The 19,839-nt window shown below is 43.8% G+C and overlaps 1 pseudogene; it reads left to right on the top strand.

Moving 5' to 3' along the window:
- Nucleotides 1-593: 593 nt before the first annotated feature.
- Nucleotides 594-1,323, top strand: LOC130863385 (RNA transcription, translation and transport factor protein-like; annotated as a pseudogene).
- Nucleotides 1,324-19,839: the final 18,516 nt, after the last annotated feature.

The raw sequence follows: 19,839 nt of genomic DNA, 5'->3' as shown, positions 1-19,839 counted from the left end.
TGGTAATAAAAGCACAATGGCCCCGTTTGTAGGCTTGTTCGCTGAGGTATGCTGGTGACTAATGGAGATATATCTGAGACGGCTGGGAGTTTAAGGAAGGAGAAGGGCCTGCGTTTGGCTGCTTCATACATGGCCACTGACCTTTTCAGATTCTGGCAAGTGTTAGTTTGAAAACAGTTTTGATCTTTAAATTATAACTAGAAAACTCGTAGCCAAGCAGAAGTCCCCACCCGTCTCTGACACTCCCAAATAAGAGAATAATGGTCTCTGTCCTTTAGAAGTAACAGGCTGTCCTCTGACTAGATGACTCCATGTGGCTGACTGCCTCCTAATTCTCAGAGTCCACTCATAAAAATGACAGCTTCAGCGAGGAAGTGAACTCCGCACTGTGAATAAAGGCTTAAACAAATCGGGGGCTTTATTTTCTCCTGTCTAAGTTCAGAGGCGTAAATTTCAGCTGTGCTAAGCAGCTCGGAATGTCACTACGAGCTTTTTCAAGTTGAACTATGACCTCTTAAAAAAAACTTTGGCCCACCTCACCTCACTTCTCCTGTCCAGTGGAGGCCCAGCAGCCAGTGTGAGCAGCGGGGACCATGTTCCAATGCAAGCTCATGACCCTGGACTACCTGACTCACAGGCTTCAACTGCAAAAACGAAACAGAAATTTAGAAATTTTGTTGTTTGACTTGTAGACCAGAAAATCAGACACTGCAGAACTGAAGACAGAAGTAACTGAGAAACAGTAGTGAGTGGCCCAGTTCTTCAGAGTAGTTCAGAGACGTTAACTATCCTTTCGAGATTCAGGGGCAGCAAGAAGCAGTGACTGGCTTCTTGGTTTGGCTGTTAGACTCGAATATGGGATAATACTGAAAAATACAAGGACTTAGTACCTGGTAACAGAAAAAATACTGACAACACAGCTTAATCTGACATAAATAATCCCGATTTTAAGGTTGGTGCGATGGCTCTGGCTAGCCTCCTTCAGATTCGGCATCATTGTGATTGCTTAGTAATGTGTAGGGCAATTCGTATTTTGGTTCAGAAGCATCTAACACAGGATGCAGTTGCTAAAGCAAATCAAACAAATTTGGGTTTACCTGCTGCTTTAGACAAACATATTCTTGGCCTTGACACAAGAGATTCATTTCTTAGTGAAGCTGCTCAGATCCTGCAGTGCGGCACGTAGAGCTCAGAGGGCTACAGATGAAAATTAATGAAGCCATAGTGGCCATTCAGGCAATCATGGCTGATCCAAAGACAGACCACAGACTTGGAAAAGTGGGAAGATTAGAAAATCAGGAATGCAGCTTCTTGCCTGCTTAATGAGATGGAAACTGTGCACCGGCGTGTGTCTGAAAATCAAATGCCACACAAAAAGGGAAGAATCCCAGGAAACTGACCATGTTCTAGAAATTTACTACCACTGCATTTTTTTAAAAATTAAGTTGGGGAAGGTTAAGGAAGAAAAAAGCAACTTTGCATCCTTAGAAGCCACAAGAAACTGGATCTGATGGCATGGGTAATGCCAGTGTGTCTGAAAGGGAGGCAGAGAGTGGCGAATGCCCAGGCCAGCCTGGTTCTCACAGCAGCAGCAAGCTGCAGACAAAGACTGGTAAGCTGCCCTCCGACTTCCACATGCGTACCACGGCACCGTGCCCACCCCCTACACTACACACATGCTTATTTCTCTCCCCCATCTCTCTCTCACACACACATGAACACACTATACGCACATATATCTCTCTCCCTCCCCCCTTTCTCTCTCTCTCTCTCTTACACACACACACACACACACACACACACACACACACACACTATAAACCAAAGTTAATCTTGGATCTGTATGAATATGACATTTCTTTGAAAATAGGGTAAGGTCAGAAAGGTGGATCCGAATCCATTGTATCTTTGGTTTTGAGCAGGGTCACATGTACCCTAAGCTGGTCTTGAATTTACTATGTAGCCAAGAATGACTTTGAACTCCTGAATCTTGTCTCTACCTCCCAAGTGTTGGATTAAATTCTCATTATCAATACACCTGATTCATGTAGTATTAGAGATCAAACCCAGGGCCTTGTGGATGCTAGGCCAGCATTCCAGATCCAGGCCACTCCCTTACCCATGGGCAATGTATTTTAAGATGAAAATTAGAAGTGGAGATGAAGAAGCTGTCTGAGCATGGGGCAGAGGCTGCATCACAACAGAACACCCGAGACTGTTTCTTAGCATCTCTCCGTTACTTTTCTATCGCAACGAAGACACCATAACCACTGCAAATCATAAAGAAAGCATTTGACTGGATTTACGGCTCCAGAGAGTTGGGAGCTTATGGCAGCTGGGTGAAGGCATGGTGGTAGACACTCGAGTGGCAGCTGGGAGCTCAGGTCTCCAAACCTCAAGTTAGAGGACTAACTGGAAATGACTTGAGTTTTTTGAAATCTCAAAGCTCACTCCCACCTAAGCACACTTCTTCCAACAAGGACACACCTCCTAATCCTCCCCAAGCAGTTCCACCAACTGGGAACCAAGTACTCAAACATACGAGCCTATGGGGGGTCATTCCCATTCAAACCACAGCAGGGGTCAAGGAAGGCCCTGAGACCTGAGGGCCTATACTTCTGCTGCTTTAAGCCATTTGGGTTCCGGAATGTTCTCACAGCTGCAGGAAACTGACACAGAGCCTCACGGGGTCCTTGTGCTTTCCTGCTTGGCCACACTCTTTGCCTTGGAATTGCCTCAGCTTCAGGTGGCAGCACAGAAGGTCTGGAAGCAGACGCCTGTAAGAAGAATCCACACTCTTGCTTTGCCACCGAAAGCTTGCACTGGGCTTATTTTTATTTGTGGTTTTTTTTTATTTTTTATTTTTGAGACAAAGTTTCTCTGTAGCTTTGGTGTCTCTCCTGGAACTAGCCTTTATAGACCAGGCTGGACTCGAACTCACAGAGATCCGCCTGCCTCTGCCTCCCGAGCGCTGGGATTAAAGGTGTGCACCACCATCACCCGGCTTTGCACTGGGTTTAAAGAGAATATTTTGCCTTAATATTACTGTGTTTTCTTTCTTTAACAGATCTTACTTTACCTTAAAATTTTAAATTACATTTGTTGTGTATGAGTGGTGGGGGGTGGGGGAGGTTGGGTGCCCCTGTGCCATGCGTGTCTGTAAGGTCAGAGGACAACTTGGAGCTGGTTCTGTCTTCCTACTTTGTGGGTACTAGGGTTTGAGCTTGAGTGCTCAGGCTTGGCGGCAAACACCTTTGAGTCCTTTCACCGGTTCAGATTTTTGTCTTCATTTCTCAAGACAGAGTGTGGTAGTTTGAATAAAGATGGCCCCCATAAGCTCATAGGGAGTGGCACTATCAGATGTGGCTTTGTTGCAATAGTTGTGGCCCTGTTGGAGAAAGTGTGTCACTGTGGGGGTGGGCTTTGAGGTTTCATAAATGCTCAAGTCATGCCCACAACCTGCTGCCTGCAGGTCAAGATGTAGAACTCTCAGCACCTTCTCCAGCGCCATGTCTGCCTGCACGCCACCGGGCCACACCATGGTGATAATGGACTGAACCTCTGAAATTGTAAGTCATCAATTAAATGTTTTTTCTTTATAAGACTTGCCATGGTCATGGTGTCTCTTCACAGCAATAGAAACCGTAAGATATGGGGTCTCTCTGTGTAGCCCTTACTCTCTTAGAACTCACTCTGGAGACCAGGCTGAACTTAAACCCTCAGAGATCCACCTGTCTCTGCTTCCCTACTCCCAGGAAGAAAGGTGTGCGTTACCATGCCCGGCCTCAAAGCCATTTTGAGTTCACCACAGAATTAAACAGAAAGTATTGATTTCCCTCACAGCCCTTGCCCTGATGCCCCAGACTCTTCTAAGATCACAGTAATGGGGCCACACTGCACACCCCATCACCCACAACCCACAGTTCACATTTGAGTTCACATTCAGTGTTGCACCTTTATGGGCTTTGATGAACATGCATTGATTTGTGTCCATCACTGTCAGGTTAGACGGTCTCCTTGGCCTCTAGATTTGTGTTTCACGTAACCATCTCTACCTTCACTTCTGGTTCTTGCAATCCCTGATCCTTTCTCTCCCTTCTCCAGAGTGGGAACCGTATGTCACCTAACACGGTGCCTTGCAGGGATGGAGGTGCTTGTGTTGCTGTAAGTCAGTTGGATGTTACGATTGCTTCCATGTTTGAACAATTCCTGAAAAAAAATCTGTGTTTAGGGTTTGAGCGGATGTTAGGTTTTCAAATGATTTGAGTAAAATATCAAGGAGCACGTTAGTAGATGGCATAGCAAGAGTGTGTTTGGTTTTGTAAGTGCTGTCTACGTCCCTTCCACAGAGTGCTTGTGTTGTCCCGAGCAACGAATGATATGCCCTGTTCCTGTCTCCATCAACATTTGGTGGTGGTAGAGTTTGGGGAGGTAAGTTACCTGTTGTTTGTATTTACAGCTCTCCTGACTGAATTCCGCATCAAACACCTTCAAGTGTTTGTCTGTCATTTGCGCGTCTTCTTTAGTGCGGTGACTGTTAACCTGTTTGCCCACTTTTCCCATTTTCAGATCAGGTTGTCTTTTCTTACTATTAGATTTTAAAGAGTTCTTTGACTGCTTTGGGCAACTGTCTTTGATCAGCAATGTCTTTTGTGAACATTTTCTCTCTGTGTAGTTGTCTCCCTGTTCTCTTTCTGGTTTCTTTTGAAAAACTTTACAAGACTTTTGTTTTCTAGGAACTTTGGCTTCCATTTGATGTCATTAGCAATGACGTTTTAATGCATATTATTCTAACTAAACACGTTGCTGTCACACATTAAATTAGGATTATCTTAATGAAGACAAGGGAGCACAGATATTGAATTGTGTTTCATCCTGCTCAGGCTCTTTTAACAAAATACCGGAGATTGGGTAATTTATGAGTAATAAGAATCTATTTCTCACAGGACTGTGAGCTGAGAAGTTCGTGATCAAGACCCTGGCATGTTCATCATCCAGTATTGGTTTGTCTTCTGGTTGTAGATGGAACCTTCTAGCTCTGCCTTCACAAGGCAGAAAAGACATGCTAACTCTTCCATCCACTTCTTTTATTTTTAAATAGGACACACTACAATAGAAAGTGGGTTTGCTTTTTGAAAATTGTTATTACTGTTGTGTGTATGTGTCTCTATGATGTGTATGCGTGTGAATGTAGGATGCACGTGTGCCATGGTGCACACGTGCAAGTCAGAGAACAAGGTTTAGACGTTAACTCTCTCCTGTCACCTTTAAGTGGGCTCTGGGGATAGTGCTCAGGACGTCAGGTTTGTTCAACAAACACTTCACTCACTGAGCCATCTCTCCAGGCCTGGAAATTCAGGTAATCTTATGATTCTGCTATATGACAATTGCAGGGGTCAAGGAGATGGTTCAGGGAGAAGGGTGCCTGTCACCAAGCCTGCAGACCTGTGTGACCCCCAGCACCTGCATGGTGGAAGAAGAGATGTGACTCCTGCAAGCTGTCCCCAGACCTCCACGTGTGCTATGGTGCACACTTACATACACGTGCACACACATAGTGATTCAATTCCAGGTCTAGGGATAAAGATTGCAATGTAAAGCAAGAGGATCTAGACTTTAGTTCAATGTATATCTTTCATTTATATAAAACTATACGTGTTCACTTTGCCCATAAAAATAACTCTCATAATATATTTCAGCAGCAATATGAGATCTAACACAGTTACCAAGAGGACCAGGAGGTCAAGACATGGATTCAGTCAGGAAATGAACCACTATCCTCAGACGTTGGCTGTGGTTTACTGTTTCTTGCAATGCAGGCATTGTTTTTGAACCAATCTGTTGAAACTTGCATGGAAAACTTTGCTCCTCAATGATATCTGTTCTACTGCCCAAAGGAACTGCTCTCTGAGTCATTCTAGCCTGGGCTTACATGCTGCTGAATCAAGATTGCCTCAGAATGACGTGTTGTGAGACAACCCGCCAGAAACCAGAATAAGGAAACTCGGGAGTGGGTAATTGGCAGCTTGTCCTGAGACTCATTTTCCGTGCGTGCTGCTCTCCCACCCATCTGCCAGGACAGGCCTGCAGTTTTCATTGTATTCATTAATAGACAATATGTTTTAGTAAGCTGGCATTCAGAAGACACAAAGACAGAGACAGGCAAGAATCTCAATATGCTGTGCACAGCCCCCTCTTTTGGGGGCAACCAATGCTATCAATCTTTAATGTCTTGTGATGTATGTAGTTCTTTGTCCTTGGGATTGAATTCATGCATGTTAAATATATAGTGAACCATTGGAATACACCCTCATTCCTCATTTACTTAATTCTCTGCGATTTCTAGTAGTCATACGAGTGGAGAATGGCAAATTAACAGCAATAACCAAATTTATGGTCTTTTGTTTTACCACTAGACTATGAAAAAGCAAAGTCTTGACACTATAATTTCTCAATAAATACTTCAGTGTAAATTTATAAAAAAATTGAGGACTTTTCTCCTTGACAGCTAGTTTCCAGAGTCCTGGAGATGCAGTGTAGGCCAGCTGGCTAGAAAGGGCATCTCAATCGTCTTAGCAGAAATGACACATACAGTCTGCAAGACCAGCCCCTAAGACATGCCCATTTGGCGGCACCACTGTTATGAGTGCACTAACTGCTTTTTGATTGTATTTGAGAGCTGCTCCAAGGACAAAATCCATGCTGAGCACTGTGAACCTGTTAAAAAGCAACAACAAAAAACTCAAAAACCAACCAGCAAACAAAAAACAGAAACAAAACCAGAATGTCACCAGGTGGTGGTGGTACATGCCTTTAATTCCAGCATTTGAGAGGCAGAGGCAGGCAGATGTCTGTAAGTTCAAGGCCAACCTGCTCTACACAGTGAGTTCTAGGACAGCCAGTGTTCCACAGAGAAACCCTATTTCAAAAAACAAACAAACAAAAATAAATTGTGGGAGAAGTCATAGGTGAACACGGGAGAGACCCACAAGTGCTTGAGGAAAACCGTGGATATTTGCGCTGCGTGCTCTAAGGCTACACTGTGGAAGAATGGTGGAAAGAATGTAAGAGCTGAAAGTCAAGGACGAGGACTGTGGAATGTGATCTCCTGGCCCAGACATAACCATAGCAGACCTGAATTCACAGAGCTGCAGGTGCCTGCATGGGTCTTCACAACCCTTGGCCAGTCAACAGTCAGGCTTGGAGAAAGGGGAGGGGCCAGGGGCCCTATCCCTCACCACTGAACTCTTTACTCCTAGGAGATTCAGGGAGAGGGGAGTTGTTGCACTCCTTTGTGACCCACTGATGACCCCACCAGACTCCAAAGGCTAGTTCCAATCCCATGGTCTCACCAGTGGTCATGGTTGAAGTGAATGAGTCACACAACTGAAAGTCTGAGAAAGACGCTGGTAATGTTTGGGAGAGGGCATGAGGAGATGGGAAGATAGAAGAGAGGGTGTCTGAGAGTAATCAGAATTGATTATATACATACATGAAACTGTCAAACAAAAAATTCATTTTAAAAGTTTCTAAAAATGAGGACCTTGATAACAATAGCATACACTTCCTCTAAATTAACCACAGTGTCTTGGTTATCAAACGATCTGTTGTGAGGTGAGCCAACCGTTGTCTACATTTCTATGGTAGCATCATGATTTATTTTTTATTGTTGGCTTGCTCAAATCACACATTGTATTTTAATCCGTTTGCACAAAGCATCTTTAAACTGGCCAACTGCTCGACTTTCCTGTTTGTTCTTTTTTTTCCTTTCTTTTTCTCTCTCATATTGGTTTACAACTTTGCAAGGTTTTTGTTTTTAGTTTAAATTTATCAACTCCTTTAACTTATGGACTCAACTAAATATTTAAAAAATTTTTTTTACCTTATCTAGATAAACAAACTTGATTGTTATCAATGAGAAGTGAGGAAACTCACTGTTTGATAGAGATGAAGAATTGGAATTTTCCTTCCTTCTTTCTTTGCTTCCTTTTTTTATGCCTTATACTAATTAATATCAAATCTATCTAGCCTTCCTTTCAAAATTTATCCAGAATCCAAGTAATCCCCCTAACTCATTCCAACCTCCCTTGGGTGCAGCCATGGGTCAGTATCTTTCACCTGAACTTTGGCTGTGGCTTCCTGGTGTTTCTCCCCATTTCTCCCTGTCAGAGAGAGTCTCCTAAAAACCCAAGTTACATGGTCTTAGTCTCCACCTCAAACTCTTCCAATAGCTCCTTCAGAAAAGCTGAAATCCTCAGAAGCCTGCCAGTTCCTTTATGATCTGTCCCTACAGCCTTTTGACATCTACCTGCCTTTCACTCTCATCCTCCCAACACAGTCTCTTGACCTTACCTGTCAATCATCATCCTCCCACATACTCTGCCACACTGTTCTCTGTGTTTTCCTTAAACTCACCAACAGTGCCATTTCTGCCCGGCTTCCTTTTTCACCAGAGAGCCACACTAAATGACTCACCTAAATGTCATCTTCTAAGAAAGCCTCCCTGACCATCCTGTTTAAAATTTCCATCTCTACTACGTTGCCAATCAGCCTTTGTTTATCTTTATAGCATTCAACACCCACTAAGGACTGATGGGACTTGCCTATTTGTTTATGTGCCATCTCTTCCCTTAGGATGTAATCATCATGAAGGGAGAGATTTTATCCATCTTGTTCACTGCTGACTAGCAGCGTTCAGAACATTGCTCAATACATGAATAATTTTGGACACTCAAAGAAACCTTTCTGCTCTCTTTTGCATAACCCTTCCTTGGCTAGAACAAAGTACAGAGCTGACTAACTCTTCTAATCATTTTCATTCTTGATATGGAAGCAAAATTGCTTTTTACGTTGGGCAAGGTGAATTATTGTTCTGGAAGTACAATCACTAAAAACTAGTATTCTTGAATTATGACCCTCTCAAAGTCTGTACATTGGGCAGGCAAGTTGACTCGGGGGAAAGTGCTTGCCTCCAAGCCTGCGGGCATGAGTTCTGGTCCCCCAAACTGACATGGTGGTAGGAGAAAACTAGCTCCTGCAAGTGGTCCTCTGGCCTCTACATATGTGCTGTGGCATGTACACACAGGCACACATATACACAAATAAATGTAACACAAACATTTCAAATCCGTATGTTGAAGGTGTCACCCTCAGTACCTCAGAATATGACCTGGTTTCTCAAGTAGTGTTATTGCAGATGTAATTTAAGCCAAGGTCATCTTGGAGGAGGTTGGCTGGGCCATATGAGCTATGACCAATGTCCTGGTAAGAAGAGGCATTTTCATTACAGAAGAACAAATAGAATGTGAGAGGCCATTATGAGAGGGTAAGATAAAGGTCTGCAAGGTGACGATGGGGAGTTAGAGACAAGGAGGGCCCCGCCCATTGCTCTTGTGCTTTTTGGCTGATCAGGGATGGAGCCCAGGACCTGAGTGTGCTAGGAATCTGCTGCTGAGCTGCGCCCTGACCAGGCGTTCTCTCCAGAGGATCTAGTCAGCACACCTAGACATGAGGACTGGAGCTTCAGGGAGTTTCTTTTCCAATTATATTATGCTTTCCAGTTTAACACATACTAATTTATTTCTTGACACTCAGCAATCATCTGTTCAAACTATTGGTGCCCTTTACTTGAAGCAAGAGTTACAAAAACACCATCTTGCGTGCTGTTTTCTCTTGGCCTATTAAATTATTTAACAGAAAGAATCTCTGTGTCTTTGCTCATGGAGCATTTCCTGATTGATATTAGGAAAAAGTATCCTTTTTATTAGTGATGACAGTTGGGCAGTGTCTCTTGCAGAAGAATGTTAAAAAATATTGCTGTTGGCTTCCCAGGAGTTCAATCTGTGTTTTGATAGCCAAGATTAGCACCTGAACTTGCTATCCTCTGTGTGACTACCAGAATACGTACTCTGCGTACTTTGTGTGGTATGTTACATCCCCAGCAAATGCTGTTTCTCCTCACTGATTTGTCTTTATATTTTATATATAATTATGTAATCTTTGAAAACCTAATATGATTTAAAACCATTATTTGTTACATGCATATGTTCTCGTCATTCTCAATGGTGCTTTAGAAAGCAGCGGAGCATGTGGTTAGCCATGAAGGGAGAGCCGAGGTCGGGGTGTGTGCAGACTGGGCACTCGCTGGCTTCTTCCAGCAATTTGTGTTTAGGGGCTCATATTAGAAACTTTTAAAAAAATGTTTTTGGCATATGAAGTGGATTTACTTAAAATTTTTATTTCTCTATCGATCTGTCTCTTTGTCTGTTTGTCTGTTTGTTGTGTGTCCACATGAGTAAGTACATACACTGTGAGAGTATGGAGGTCAGAGGGCAAGTGCAGAAGTATGAGGTCAAAGGGCAACTGCAGAAGTGTGTTCTCTCCTGCCATGTGGGTTCCAGATACAGACTTGAGTTCCAGGCCTTGTGGCCAGTGCCTTCCCCAATGACACATCCCGCAGGCCCATGAGTTTACTTTAAAGTTCACAGTTTTCCAGAGTTACCTCAGATGTATATTAAGTCAGACGTGTGGCAAGGGTTGCACACTGAAGTATTCGGTTAAATCTTGTATAGGTGGATTGTAACCATGAACATGTGAAAAAATCCTCCTTACACCTTTGTAAGACAGAGGGTTGAGGAACTTCCACATACAGAAATTTTTTTTTATTTGCAATAGGAAATCAAATTATTTCAGTTCTCCTAAAAGGGTAAAATGAACGTTTTATACACACACCAGAACCTTTGCTGGACTCAAGCAAAAATAAGTCTATAACCCTTTCTTCCGTTACCATCATTTTCAGCCATAAAACCACAGCTGACGTTGGCACAACCTTAACGCTTATCAGTCTTTGTCCTTGAAGAAGTTCATGGTCACAGCTCAGGTAAGAGCTGGGTGAGGGCTCTTAGACTGTGTGGACTCCTCCGTGTCTGTCTCAAACCTTTACTAAAACATTTACTCTAAACTTTCATGACTAGAAAATTATTCTAGTCAGGCTGTGGTGGCACACACCTTTTATTCCAGCCCCCGGGAGACAGAGGCAGCAGAATCTCTGAGTTCAAGCTCAGCCTGGTCTACAGTGTAACTTCCAGGACAGCCACGGCACACAGAGAAACCCTGACACCAAAAACCATTAAGGGAAAACAAGACAAAACCAAACAAAAAGGACTCTAGGGCTGGGGAGATGGCCGTGCTACATGGGCCCACACAGAATCAACAAATGCAGTTTTCAGCTCTAGGGCACCAAGCAAAAGGCCCAGAGAGTGCTGGCACCTGCTGTCAAGCTTGATCACCTAAACTCATTCCCAGAAATCCACTCTGTAGCAGGAGGGAACCAATTCCTGAGATTGTTCTCTGTCTTCTACAGGCGGGCTGTGTGAGCACACACGCATGTGTAAACAAATGTTTATATTTTGAAAAACTTCTGTCAGCAAAGAAAGGGTATGTTGAGAAGCCATGCTATTTGCCGTCGCTTCTCAGGTTTTGACTCTGCTTACTCAGGTAAGTGATGCTGTGGCCCGGAGAACCATTGCTGGAAATGTGCTACGTTGTTTGGTTCTTGTACCTCCTCTGTCACTATCTCAAAGAAAATGTGTAGTGTGTGCTTTTTTTAAATCATGCCTGAAATTAAAATTAACCGGTCCAGGTTCTTTTCTTTTAGGTATTCAGCCTGAGGAGAGACAATCGTCTTTCTAGAATTGCTAGCAAAATGGCTCTCGTTCTGGGCGTGCATCCGGACGGCCCTGTTTACATTGCGCTCCTGGTGGTAGGGCATTACCCACAACCACCAAAGTCTTCTAGCGAGCGAAGGGGAAACCTGACTCCCAGCAGGGCGACCAATCTAAATCATTTTTTTGTTTCTCATTTTAAAAGCCCCTTTATAAAACCCGCAAGCTTTTGCCAAGCTCTTCAAACAGTCTTTCAGCCACACCACAAGTTGTGCCCCTGCCTCTGAGCCTTGACTGATTGCAGGGGCAGCTGCGTGGGTGGCTTGAGCCCTGTGCTGCAGGCTTTTATGTGGTTTTTTTGGCTGATGGGCTATTTCAGCCTCCTTGTCCGCGTGGGCAGCCTCTCTCAAATGGTTGTGATGAACACATCTTTAGTCATTTGAGAAAATATTAGGTGAAAATTCCTCACGATGTAAACACAAATTTGTCTCCCTCCTCCACCCCCACCCCTCCAGATTGGAAACTTTTCTGACTCAAAAAACTGCAAAGGACTTGGGAGGATTAGACTGCTCACGTTATCAAGTAAGACACCAACAAATCATCAATGTTCTAGCGTTCAAAGCCCTGAACTCTTTCTTTTTTATTGCAAGACAAAATTAAACAAGGAGAAAAAAAAATTGTCCTGTGTCACTCGATATGACTGAGGGCATAGTCAGGCAGAGAATGAAGCTAACAGCCTGGGCTTGGTCACCTATGACTTACCAACCATCCATATGCTCTGGGGGGCTGTGTTAGTTGATCTGGCTAAGAAAATAAAACTCATTGCAGGGTGTGGTCTTCGGAGAGCAGGAATTGGAATTAAGAATGTAAAAACTGGGCGCAGAAGATGGCTCAGTGGTAAGCTCTTGCCTGCCGAGTCTGAGGGCCTGAATTCAAAACTCAGGGAAAGCCATGTGTTGAATTTTCCAGTTGTCATCCAGCACTCCAATGGTAAGATGGGAGATCGAGGCAGGAGAATTCCTGGGAGTTTGCCGTCCAGCTATCCTGACATACACAGAAACAAGAGACTGAGTCTTGGGAGTTTAAACTTTGTTTGACCTTAATACAAAATGGAGACTTTGCCCAGACTGAGGATGGCTTCGGTTAGGTTGCTTCTCACAGAAGCCCATGTAGATAAAAGCAAGCTTGGGAGCATCACTCCTCCACCGTCTCTGCTTCGGTTTCTGCCTCCGGCATCCTGCCTGAAGTTCCTGTCTGGGCTTCCTCTGCTGGTGTGTAAGCTAAATAAACCCTTTCCTTCCCGTGTGGCTTTTGATCATGATGTTTCTTACAACGATAGGAAGCAAACTAAGAACCCAGGTTCTCTGGGAAAAGCCCACATATCTGGAGTGCTGTGGTGAATCCTGAAGAAGCCAACAGCTGCAGGCTGCCAGCTGTTCAGTCCCTTGCTCCTGGTCAATAAGGCTTTCTCTGTGACTTTCAGAAACAGCCCCACAAGGCTATATGGATCTAATTTTCTGACAGCTATTTAGACAGAGGGTCGCTAATGTGATAAGACACCGTCTGTTTCTGCACTTGGCCACAAGGCCACGAGTCTGCGCGATCCTTTTCCTGTGTTTTCCCTTGTCAATTCCCTCACCCTCACTACCACCTGTGCTGGTAGTTTTGGCCTTGGCAATTTTTCAGAAGAATCTACATCTCCCTGAAGCATAAACTTCCCTGGCCAACCTTGTGATATGTTTCTATTCACAGAGATCAAAAGCACCCACGGGTGTTCAGGTTGGCTCACCCGGACCCCTCCTTGTCTGTATTGTATGTCAGGAAACAGTCCTTCTTTTGCCTCTCAGGGCCAATGACCCCTGACAAAGAGGTGACTTCTCTGGACAAAACCTGGAATGTTCAGGGTTGCTAGGCTGAATTCATGGTCAGGAATGACAGTACCGGGGAGTCCATTCCTCTCCTATCCTTTGGATCCAGACTCTTCCTGTCCAGAACACAGTGCCAGCAAAACACCTGATTCAACAAGTGCACTGCACCCTAGAGGCTGTGGGCTGTATTGTAACTCCCCCGTGAATTGCTTTTGAGCTAGGACTGAGCCCTAGCTACCTGCTGTGGATGGAAGAATTCCAGGAAAAGCTGTTAGCAAAGAGTTGTCTTTCTTCCTCTCTGACCTTGTGATCTTATATAACCTTCTGCTAGAAGACCAAGCAAGCTGGCAGGGAAGTCTAGGATCTGTAGTTAGAGGAATCTTCCGAGGGCTGGGCTAACGTCAGAAAAGCAAGAAATAGATTGTGTCCCTGAATTGTTGGTGATGGTGGCCCGTTAAAGACAGACTGAGTGCCCTGGAGAATCACACCTAAAATACTGTGATTCGTGTTGTGAAATACACTGTCCTAAGGAGTAAGCAAGGACATGTAAGCCAGCAGCACAGATAAGTGTCCAGGCTGTTATGGATTTGCTGCAGGTCCCAAGCAGCTTGCTGCGGGGTCCCAGTGGTGGCAGGTCCACAAACCAAGGTGGCTGCAGTGGGTCTCAGGTCCTGGGAAGGTGCAAGTTCCCAGTGAGCGGTGTGGGCAGGGGGCAGATAAGAGGTACATAAACAGGCATATCGTACAGAATAGAATTGGATATTAGTTGAGTTATGGAGGAGAAGGAAAAAGGGGAGAAGGGAGTGAGAGAGAGAGAAAGATAAGGAGAGATGATATGGGAAGGTCATTGGTTAATTAATAAAGAAATTGCTTGGTCTGATAGGTCAGAACATAGGTGGGTGGAGTAGACAGAACAGAATGCTGGGAAGAAGGGAAGTGAGCCAGATGCCATGCCGCTCCTCTCCAGGACAGACATGATGAAGCTCCAGCCCAAGATGGACGTAGGCTAGAATCTTCCTGGAGAGTCACCACCTCGTGGTGCTACACACATTAATGGAGGTGGGTTGATAAGGATGTGAGAGTTGGCCAGTAGGAGGCTGGAGCTAATGGGCCAAGCAGTGTTTATATGAATACAGTTTCCATGTAAATATTTAAGGGCATAAGCTAGCCAGGCGGCTGGGAGCAGGGCAGCAGGAACGCAGCCCGCAGCTCCTACTACAGAGAGAGAGGGAGAGAGAAAGAAGAGAGGGGGACAGAGAGAGAGCCAAGATGGAGAGAGAGAGAAAAGCTGCAGGGAGTGGGCATGGCTTGTCTTTTAAAGGGACAGAATACAGAATATTACACAGGCAACACTGGGGGCACTGGGGGAGGGTAGGGAAACACTGGGGGGGGCGGGAAACACCAGGGGAGGGCAGGACACACCGGGGTGGGAGGGAGGGGAGGGTGGGAAACAAACACTGGGGGAGGGTGGGAAACGGCGTAAATTTTAGTTTCAACTCTAATAGTCCATTTATTTCTACATGTGGTTCTAAAAGTTTTGCTCTAATGTGTTTTGCTGTTTGGTGCAAATACGCTCATGCTAAGGATTTTCATTTCTTTTAAGAGAATTCACCTCCTCTCCCATCATATGATGATTCCATTTCCTCCAGTAACTTCCTTCCCTAAAGTTTGCTCCTCCTGAAACTAATGCAGCAGCTCCCACTTACTCTTGAGTGCTGGCATGTTGTCTCAGGGTTTCTAAGTTAGGGTTTCTATTGCTGCGATGAAATACCAGGACCGAAAGCAAGCTGCGGTGGAAAGGGTTTATTTGGCTTACATTTCTGCATCACTGTTGAGCACTGAAGGAAGTCAGGACAGGAACCCAAACAGGGCAGGAACCTGAAGGCAGGAATTGACGCAGAGACCATGGAGGGGTGCTGCTTACTGGCTTGCTTGTCATGACTTGCTCAGCCTACTTTCTTAGAGACCCCAGTACCATTAGCCCAAGGGTGGACCCACCCACAGTGGGCTGGGCCCTCCCCCATCAGTCACTAATTAAGAAAATGGCCTACAGGCTTGCCTGAAGGGCAATCTTATGAAAGCATTTTCTCAATTGAGGTTCCCTCCTCTCTGATGAGTTTAGCTTGTGTCAAGTTGACATAAAACTAGCCAGTGTACATGGCATATCTCTCTCATCCATTCATTTTAGTAAAGAACACTTTACCCTTGTCAGAAAATACAGCGGGTATTTGATAGTTCATTATAATCTGATAATGATAATTACTGATAATCATTCGATGTTTTTGAATTTGCTTTTATATAAGCAGAAGATCATCACATCCCATGTACCTATTTTTTCATCTATTGGTGCCTCTATATTCAAAGTGAGTTTCTTCTAGACAGCATATAATTGGGTCACTTTTTTAGATCTACTGTGAAATTTTCTTTTAATTGGCACATTTGCAGCATTGATGTTCGTATGATCACAGACGTAGCTGGATCGAAGTGTGCCATGTTAGTTAACGGAGTTCCATTTGTGACTCTTCGTTTATATTTTTGTCTGCCTTTGATACTTTTAAGTTTATCTTTATTTTTAACTTTTATTTATATGTACCTGTGTGTCATGTGTGGCAGCCCAAAAGGCCAGAAGCCCCATTGCTTTGATGGTCGTGACTCCATGTTCTCTCTTTTCTCAGCAGAACAGTTGCAGTTTTTCAGCATGCTGTGGCGGTTCACCTAGAGCATATGCACACATTTACAAATGATTGAAAGTCACTGGCACATAATGCCACACTGCTTCAGGGATACAAGCACTGAAGGATAATGAAATGATCCAATTCCCTTTGAAAGAATTACCTATTATACTAGTTTATAATAAGATGCTGTAATTTATTTTTTTTAAAAAAGCACCATTCAAGTGACTCTCAGGATAGGCTCTGGTTCAGCATCTCCAAGGGCAGAGAACAGAATGTTCTCATATAGTTCAATATGGTCACTTTTTCTGTCTTGGAAGTTAAGAGGTGATTTTCCTTCCATAGTCACTGTGAGAACTTGATAGAACTCAAGGGAGAAAAAAAAAATGCAGACCTGCAGAAGACCTCACAGATTCTGTCTCAGGTGTGCTCCCAGCAGTTCTTTCTAGTTCAGGCTGCCCTACCCTCCCTGGCTTACCCTCCCTGGCTTTTCCTGGCAGGTATCTGTTCTTCTGTTAAATTACCATTTCTTTTGTTTATTATTCATCTGCTTGTCTCTTCCTTGGAGGGTACAAGTCCCCTTATGACCTCACTTCTGTTGTGGGTCCAAGAAGCCTTGATGCTTTTTCAATTTGTTCTGCTTTTTACTTGCTAGGACAAAGTGGTGATGTCTAATCTAGACTTCTGCTCAAAGGACCAGAAATTTCAAGTCCCAAGGCATGAAACTTAAACATTATTTGTTGTATAATCAAAGTAATATATAAGACAACAGTAAACATACTAAGAAGGTGCTCACCGATTTATGGTAGGGTCACTATGTATCAGAGAGAATGCCAAGGTTGCTATACCCAGAGTTATGCAGCAAAGGTGCCCTGGGGTTGACCTATGGGAAGGAGAGAACTGGAAGTAGGAATTAATAAGAAAGGCAAGAAAATAGGCAATTAAGAGAAAAATACATTAATAGATGGAAAAAGTAATATGATATAAAGCAATAAATACAACTCAGTTATAGCCCTAACATAAACTTTTAAGCTGATATGGTGGTGGGTGCCTGAAATTCAGCACTTGGGAAGCTGAGGTTGCATGAGCTGAGTAGTTCAAGATCATGTGAGTATCCTGCTTCCATTGCATTGCTGTGACAAAATGCTGACCAGTAGCAACTCAAGGAAGAAAAGGGCTATTTGGCTTATTCTTATAGGTTACCATCCATCTTTAAAGAAGCAGGAACTTTTTTGTCCTGATCAATCCTGCAGTAACTTTTAAAATGATCACTCAGAGGCTTATATTAATTATAAGTGTTTGGCCAATGGCTCAAGTTTATTACTAATTAGATCTTATATTTAAATTAACGTATTTTTATTAATCTATGTATTGCCACATGGTCTGTTACTTACTGGTGGTGCTCTAGAATCTTGCTCCTTGGGTGGTTGCTGGCATCCCTTCCGACTCAGCCCTTCTTTCTCCCTGTGTTTGGTTTGGCTTTCTCACCTAGCTATATTCTGCCTAGTTGTAGGCCAAATCAACTTTATCAACCAATGAGAACAACACATATTCACAGCAAACAGAAGGACAATCCACAGCAATTGCCTTATCATCTCATATATTTTTAAAGAGAAATTCTGTGTATATGTGTGTCTGTGTGTTTGTGCATATGAGTGAAGTGTCTTAGGGACCAGGACCAGGAGTGGGCATCAGATGCTCTGGAGCTGGAATTACAGGGGGGTGAGTGACTTCAGGAGTGGACATCAGATGCCCTGGAGCAGGAAATACAGGGGGTGGTGAGTCACTGCAATTGTGGGCATCAGATGCCCTGGAGATGGAAATACAGGGGGTGGTGAGGCACTGCAGGAGTGGATATCAGATGCCCTGGAACTGGAAATACAGAGGGTGGTGAGCCACTGAATATAGGTACTAGGAACCAAACTCAGGTCCTTTGCAAAAGCAGTCTGTACTCTTAACTATTAAGCCATTTCTCCAGTCGCATCTCAGAAATTTCTGCAATGAGACTTATAACGCCCTCTTTAGTAGCTAATTTTATTTTTTTTAAGCTGGTTACTTTGAAATATTTAATATGCTGTTGTTGGTAGACATTTCTTTCCTGCCCACTAGATCCCAAACAACAGACCTAGAGGCTTATATTAATTGTAAATGCTTGGCTGACAGCTCAGGCTTGTTACTAGCTACTCTTACACTTAAAATTTTTATATTTATTATCTACGCTTTGCCACATGTCTTGGTACCTTTTCTCAGTATGACATGCCCATCTTCCTTCTCTGCTTCTGCTGGTGACTCCTCTGACTCCGCCCTTCTTCATCTCAGCATCCTCAGCTTGATTGCTCCACCTATATTTTCTGCCTGGCTATGGGCCAGTCATCTTTTTATTAAACCAATCAGAGTGACAAATCTTCAGTGTACAAAAGGATTATTCCACAGCACACTGTTGTTAATCACAGCCACATCACTAACAATAAAATATCAGAACTTTTCTTTAACTTTTTTATTTTTATATATAAATATCTGCCTACATATATGTATGTGCGTCACATATGACCCCGTGCCCATGGAGGTCAGAAAAGGACACTGGATCCACTGGAACTGGAGGCCATTGTGTGGCCTTGTGGCCACGAGGATTCTGGGAACCAACTTAGGTCCTTTGCCAGAGCAGTAAGTGCTCTTAACCTCTTCTACCCCGAGGATATCAGAAATTCTCCCTCCTCATTAAGTGTGATTTTGTATGTGTGCAAGAATCTTAGATATATTAGTTTTTTTTAAGGTAAGAAAATTGAGGCTCAGATTAAATATTTTGCAATAGTCTCAAAGCTGAAAGTCATAGAACTAAAAGTAAAACCTTTAGTTTGTCTAATTTAATGTTTCTTAAGCATTGCTGTTTCCAGTGTATCAATGAAGGACCTTGTTATGTTGTAGATTGTATTTTGGTGGGTCTGCATTAGGGCGAGACTTGGTGTTTCTAAAGGGCTCCTGGTCAGTCCCAGTGCTGCCTAGAGTAGACCATACTTGGGGTGGGAGGGTCCAAGTATCCTGTCTCTCGCGGCATGCATTGTCTATCTCAGAAGCGTGAGTCTTTCAGGAATTCTGGATTCTAGTTTTATTCACGCAGGGTCATAATACAAATGACTGAAAGCATGGGCTGGAATGATCTGGAAGAATTTGAGTTGAGTGATGTTGTAGGAGCTGCAGGCTGCGTTCCTGCCGCCCAGATCCCGGCCACCTGACTAGCTTATGCCCTGAAATAACAACACACAAACTGTATTCTTTTAATCACTGCTTGGCCCATTATATCTAGCTTCTTCTTGGCTAATTCTTACGTATTAATTTAGCCCATTTCTAATAATCTGTGTAGCACCCCAAGGTGTGCTTACCGGGAAGATTCTAGCCTACATCCATACTGGGTTGGAGCTTCGTCGCGTCTGCCCCAGAGAGCAGAGATAAGGCATATGAGCTCACTTCCTCTTCCTCCCAGCATTCTGTTCTGTTTATTCCACCCACCTAAAGACCGGCCAATCAAATAGGCCAAGGCAGTTTCTTTATTAGCCAATGACCTTCCTCCATCAGAATGACACAGCTTTTAGCTTTCAGTCATAGGCAAAGAGTGACTGGATGGCCCATGAACACAGG

Source organism: Chionomys nivalis, chromosome 21 (assembly GCF_950005125.1).
Source record: "Chionomys nivalis chromosome 21, mChiNiv1.1, whole genome shotgun sequence".
In the NCBI taxonomy this organism is placed as follows: domain Eukaryota; kingdom Metazoa; phylum Chordata; class Mammalia; order Rodentia; family Cricetidae; genus Chionomys; species Chionomys nivalis.
The sequence above is the reverse complement of the archived record's forward strand: the minus strand, read 5'-3'. Positions and strand labels throughout refer to the sequence as shown.